This window comes from Microtus pennsylvanicus, chromosome 1, assembly GCF_037038515.1.
Source record: "Microtus pennsylvanicus isolate mMicPen1 chromosome 1, mMicPen1.hap1, whole genome shotgun sequence".
Taxonomy (NCBI): domain Eukaryota; kingdom Metazoa; phylum Chordata; class Mammalia; order Rodentia; family Cricetidae; genus Microtus; species Microtus pennsylvanicus.
Genome location: NC_134579.1, coordinates 133633897 through 133640311, shown reverse-complemented (window position 1 = coordinate 133640311; position 6415 = coordinate 133633897). Strand labels below are relative to the sequence as shown.

At 49.6% G+C, this 6415-nt stretch overlaps 1 pseudogene; it reads left to right on the top strand.

The window, feature by feature from the left end:
* Window positions 1-797: 797 nt before the first annotated feature.
* Window positions 798-6415, top strand: part of LOC142852976 (histo-blood group ABO system transferase pseudogene) — a 35539-nt pseudogene continuing 29921 nt past the window's right edge.

Sequence of the window (6415 nt, the reverse complement as noted above, 5' to 3'; positions counted from 1 at the left end):
TCCTTTCCTCCCCATGTTGCTTTTGGTCGTGGACATTATCACAGCAATGGAGAGCAAAGTAAGGCATAAAACCACCCCCAAAAGACAAGTATGCGAGACGGTAGATCGGGGTGCAAGAGCTCACACTCAGCATCTGGCTGATGGGGCAGCTTCTGCTTTCCGGTAGGCCATGTCATCGAGGTCTAGTGAACCCTCTCTCTGGGGCTTTTCTTCATCTGTGCTGGGAGGGTTCCCCAGAGCTCACACACAGGCTTCTTCTGTGGGATCAAAATAATATAAGAATTTGACGGTCCAGTCCTAAAACACAGTGTATGGCTGCCTGTCTCCTAAGCAGACCCTTGAGGGATTTTTAATCACTCCTTGGGGTTTAATGGAAAGTAACCTTTGACCTGGAGATTTCCTGCCTCTCTTACTGGGAATCTAGGTCATGTTTCTCAAGTGATGCCTCACATCAATGAAGGTTTCAAGCCAGGGAGGGTGAAGGGCAGGGCAGGGCACAGGTTTTCTGACCCCTTGGTGGCCCTGCCTGTCCCGCTTTCATCACAATCTGCCCTTCATCTACTCAGTGTTCACATCACCCTGTCTCAGGAGCCCTGACTTCCGCATTCTGGCCCTGAAGATCCATTTGCCTGCTGACTGGGTCCTCCTGAGCCAGTTTTTGGCATAACCTCAAACCAAAACTGAATTTAAGAACTTATGTAGCATCTCTGGAACTGTCCTCTGCTGGGGAACCCTGAACACCCTGCTTTCAGGTACCTCTTGAACTGTGCTAGGGGTTCAGGAGGAGTGGAGGAAGCATGCATGTCCCACGATCTGTGCATCTCACGTCGTCTATTGGCAGGGGCAGGGCGCTGAGCGCGTTAACAGATCCAGCCTACATCTGTCGGACGTGGGCCATGGCCAGGTCATTGTGGACATTGCAATACTTGTCACATCACCAAGTGACTTTTCTTCTCATTGCTCTGGCCTTGGCCATCTTGGGCTACTGGCACCAGAAGAGTCAGATTCACAAGACTGAGCTAATCAGGGCAGTCGTGGCTGAGAGAGAACAGTATTGGCTGCAAGATAAACCATTACCAAAACTGATATATCCCCAGCCAAGTGCACTGAAACCCGCTAGGAGAGATGTCCTTGTGTTGACCAGTTGGCTCGCCCTGATTGTGTGGACATTCAATGTTGACATCTTAAACGAACAGTTCCAACTCCGGAATGCTACCATTGGGTTGACTGTGTTTGCTTCTCAAAACTACATGGCGTACCTGGAGCAGTTCCTAAGGTCCGCGGAGACATTCTTCATGGTGGGACACAGGGTGAACTAGTACATCTTTACTGACCAACCTGGCGCGGTTTCTCGGATCCCCCTCCAGAGCGGAAGAAAAGTGATCACCTTCCAGATCCCGAGTTTTGAGCACCAGAAGGACATCTCCAGGCAGCACCTGGAGTTCATCAGCATCCATTCCAAACAGCATTTTCACAAGGAGGTGGCTTATCTGGTGTGTTCCGATGTGGACGTCACCTTCCAGCACGACGTGGGTGTGGAGATTCTCTCTCCTCTGTTTGCCGCCCTCCACCTTCTACGTGGCCAGCCGGGAGGCATTACCCTACGGACGGCGGCCTAAGTCACAAGTTTACATCCCAAACGATGAGGGGGACTTTTACCACACAGGGTCCTTGTTTGGGGGATCAGTGGCAGAGATACACAGGCTCACTGCGGCCTGTCACCAGATGATCGTAACAGATCAGTCCAATGACATTGACACCCTGGGGCACGGCGAGAGTCACCTGAACAAGTACCTGCTTTACCACAAACCCACCAAGATCCTCTCTTTAGAGTACATGTTCAATAAGAAGACGGCTTTTGAGAGGTGGGTGGGTGAACACGTCAATTTGTTCAGCCTCGTTAAGCATGTTAAAATTCTGGAGTTGCCCAAGGATTATATGCAGACACATAATAAAGACATTGTCACAAACTATTCAGAGAGAGAGAGAGAGATAGGCTGGTCACCTCTACACTCTAACCATCCTCTTAGTATGCTCTCTCTCTCTTTAAAGATTTATTTTATGTGTAGGAGTGTTGGAATATACATACCTGCACCACATGTGTGTAATGTCCACAGAGACCAGAAGAGGGCGTCTGACCCCACGGAACTGGAGTTAAGGATGCCTGAGCAGCCATGTGAGTGCCTGGGAACAAACTCTGCTTATTTGCAGGGACCGCGAATGCTCCGACCACCAAACCATCTCTCCAGTCCCCACCCTCAGCACACTCTCTTCATTTAAAACAAGCTTGACAGAAAGGGTAGCCCCACTTTTCCCTGCACGCTGAGAAAAGTTGTCAACAAAGTCCCAAATGTGGCAGAGCACAATAACACACAGACACACACCACATACACATAGACCACACACAGACACACACACAAACACACAGACACACACCACATACACATACATAACCACACACCAACACACACACAAACACACAGACACACACACCACATACACATACATAACCACACACCAACACACACACAAACACACAGACACACACACCACATACACATACATAACCACACACCAACACACACACAAACACACAGACACACACCACATACACATACATAACCACACACCAACACACACACAAACACATAGACACACACCACATACACATACATAACCACACACCAACACACACACAAACACACAGACACACACACCACATACACATACATAACCACACACCAACACACACACAAACACACAGACACACACACCACATACACATACATAACCACACACCAACACACACACAAACACACAGACACACACACCACATACACATACATAACCACACACCAACACACACACAAACACACACACCACATACACATACATAACCACACACCAACACACACACAAACACACAGACACACACACCACATACACATACATAACCACACACCAACACACACACAAACACACAGACACACACACCACATACACATACATAACCACACACCAACACACACACAAACACACAGACACACACACCACATACACATACATAACCACACACCAACACACACACAGATACACAGACACACAATACACACAACCACACACAGATATACAGACATACAATACACACAAACACACACAGACACGTAGACACACACCTCATACACACACATACATCACACACCAACACACACAGACTCACACAGACATACATACACATAGACCACACACCACCACCACACACACACTCAGGGAGGCCAGTCTCCAAGCTCAGTTGTAAGTTCTTGCCCTGCCCTCATCGAGTTTCTCTAAAGACCCTAAAGAGAGAAGAGTGCCATCTCCGCTTGACGGAAGGTACCAGGCATCAGAGAAGACATTGCTCAGGGATTAGGGGGAAAGTCTCCTAGACACAGACTCTTGGTTCCTTCGTCCTGTTTTGTGCCACCTCCCTCCCCTTGGACAAACAAATGAGCACACTTTTATTTTTAGATTCTGTCTGAAGTGGAAAGATTCTATCAGCATGTGGAAGAGCATGATTCCAAAGGAAGGCTGCTGAGCCCTTGGCTGCCTCTCCGTCCCTGCGCAGTGTCCACAGTGCCAGGAGCCTCTGTCCAGAGTGCAGCCTGTCTCCCAGCCTTCTGCCAGGCTATGTCTGTCACCGTCAATGTCATGATTTGTCTGTTTCCCACCAGCAGGAAAATCGTACTTGTAGCAAATAGGAAGTTTATTGCCATGAAAGCCTGTCTCAGAGTTAAATATGATTTTTAATGGGGCAGCAGAAGTGGCTCAGGCAGTAAACTGCTGCACAGATGTGAGGACACGAGCATAAATGAACAGGTGTGTAGGCAGCCAGGTTATTGAGATTTCATGGGTGTGGCTTCTGGTCATATGTAGAAGGATACATTTTCAAAGTAGATGTTCAGGTCTTCTGACTCTTAGTTTTTCTGCCTCCTTTTCAGTGATGTTCCCTGGGCATTAAGGTGTTGTCTTGTAGATGTATCAAATGGATCTAACCACAACACCACCATCACCATTACCACCACCTACACCACATCCACCACCTCCAACCACCATCTCCACCACCTCCACCTCCACCACCACCTCCACCACGTCCACCTCCACCATCACCACCACCACCTCCACCATCACCACCTCCACCACCACCATCACCACCTCCACCTCCACCACCACCACCACCACCACCTCCACCTCCACCACCACCACCACCTCCACCATCACCTCCACCATCACCACCTCCACCATCACCACCTCCACCACCACCACCACCACCACCTCCACCTCCACCACCACCTCCACCACCACCTCCACCACCACCTCCACCACCACCACCTCCACCACCTCCACCTCCACCACCACCACCTCCACCACCACCACCTCCACCATCACCACCTCCACCACCACCACCACCTCCACCACCACCACCTCCACCACCACCACCTCCACCACCACCACCTCCACCACCACCATCACCTCCACCACCACCACCTCCACCACCACCACCTCCACCACCACCACCTCCACCACCACCATCACCACCTCCACCTCCACCACCACCACCACCACCTCCACCTCCACCACCACCTCCACCATCACCTCCACCACCACCACCTCCACCATCACCACCACCACCTCCACCATCACCACCTCCACCACCACCACCTCCACCTCCACCACCACCACCTCCACCACCTCCACCACCACCACCTCCACCACCACCACCTCCACCACCACCACCTCCACCACCACCACCTCCACCACCTCCACCATCACCACCTCCACCATCACCACCACCACCACCATCACCACCACCACCACCTCCACCACCTCCAACTCCATCTCCACCACCTCCACCACCATCACCACCACCTCCATCACTATCACCACCATCAACTCTATCACCTCCACCATCACCACCACCACCACCTCCACCTCTATCACCTCCACCACCACCACCTCCACCATCACCACCTCCACCATCACCACCTCCACCACCACCTCCACCACCACCACCTCCACCATCACCACCTCCACCACCACCACCTCCACCACCTCCACCATCACCACCTCCACCTCCACCATTACCACCACCACCTCCTCCACCACCACCTCCACCATCACCACCTCCACCACCTCCACCTCCACCTCCACCACCTCCACCTCCACCTCCACCACCTCCACCTTCACCACCACCACCTCCCCCACTGTAGTAATATGAGCGGCGGCGGGGCTGCGTCCCCAAACACCCCAGCCGCCTGCCCTGCCCGGCTAGCTTATGCCCCGAAATAATTACACAGACACTGTATTCATTTAAACACTGCTTTGGCCCTTAGCTCTAGCCCTTACTAGCTAATTCTCACATATTAATTTAGCCCATTTCTAATCATCTGTGTAGCGCCCCTAGGTGCGCTTACCGGGAAGATTCTAGCCTAAGTCCATCCTGGGTTGGAGCTTCATAGCGTGCGTCTTCCCTGGAGCGGGCAGCATGGTGTCTCTCTGAAGTGTCTGCTCCGGAGAGGAGAGCTGCGGAGTCTGACCTCACTTCCTCTTCCTCCCGGCATTCTGTTCTGTTTACTCCACCCACCTAAGGGTGGGCCTATCCAATGGGCCTAGCAGTTTCTTTATTGCTTAGCTAATGAAATCAACAGATTGATATATGACACTCCCACATCACTTCCCCTTTTTCTGTTTAAACAAAAAAAGGAAGGCTTTAACCTTAACATAGCAAAATTACATATAACAAAACAGTTATCAAGTAAAAGTTACATCAGAAACATTTATACATATAACAAAATTGACCGTAAATCTCTATCAATATAGCAAAATCTATACTAATGCAAATTATTCATGTCTATATCATATCCCCCTTTAAATGTAAAAGAACATTTATAAACTATATTTGGGAACATGGGCGCAGTTTTTTCTCTCCAAACTGCTTCCTGCTGAATGGGGACGTCGTTAATTAGGTCTTTCATGGTATTTCATGTGTGCTAGTTTCATCTCAGTTGGCAGTTGAGCAAAGCAATTTTCTGAAGATGTTCACAGCAACCCTTCAGGAGGACGTGGTCCATCATACCAAATCGGAATAGAAGAAATCCATAGAGTCTCATCCTCTGTGAAAACAAAAGAAGACTCTCTCCAAAGCATCATATCCTTAGACCCAAATTCCGAAATCATAATACCCTTATATCCATTCTGGTTTAGCTTGACAGCCCATGTAATGAAATGTCTCTCTGTACTTAGCTCCTTCACAGTCAAAAATTTTAAAGAAAACACAATGTACATAATCCAGACTCTCTGTGAATTTTTCATTTTTACGCGGCTTATTTTTTTTTATAACTATCTGTACTCTGTCTCTTTAAAGACTTTACTTTTACTT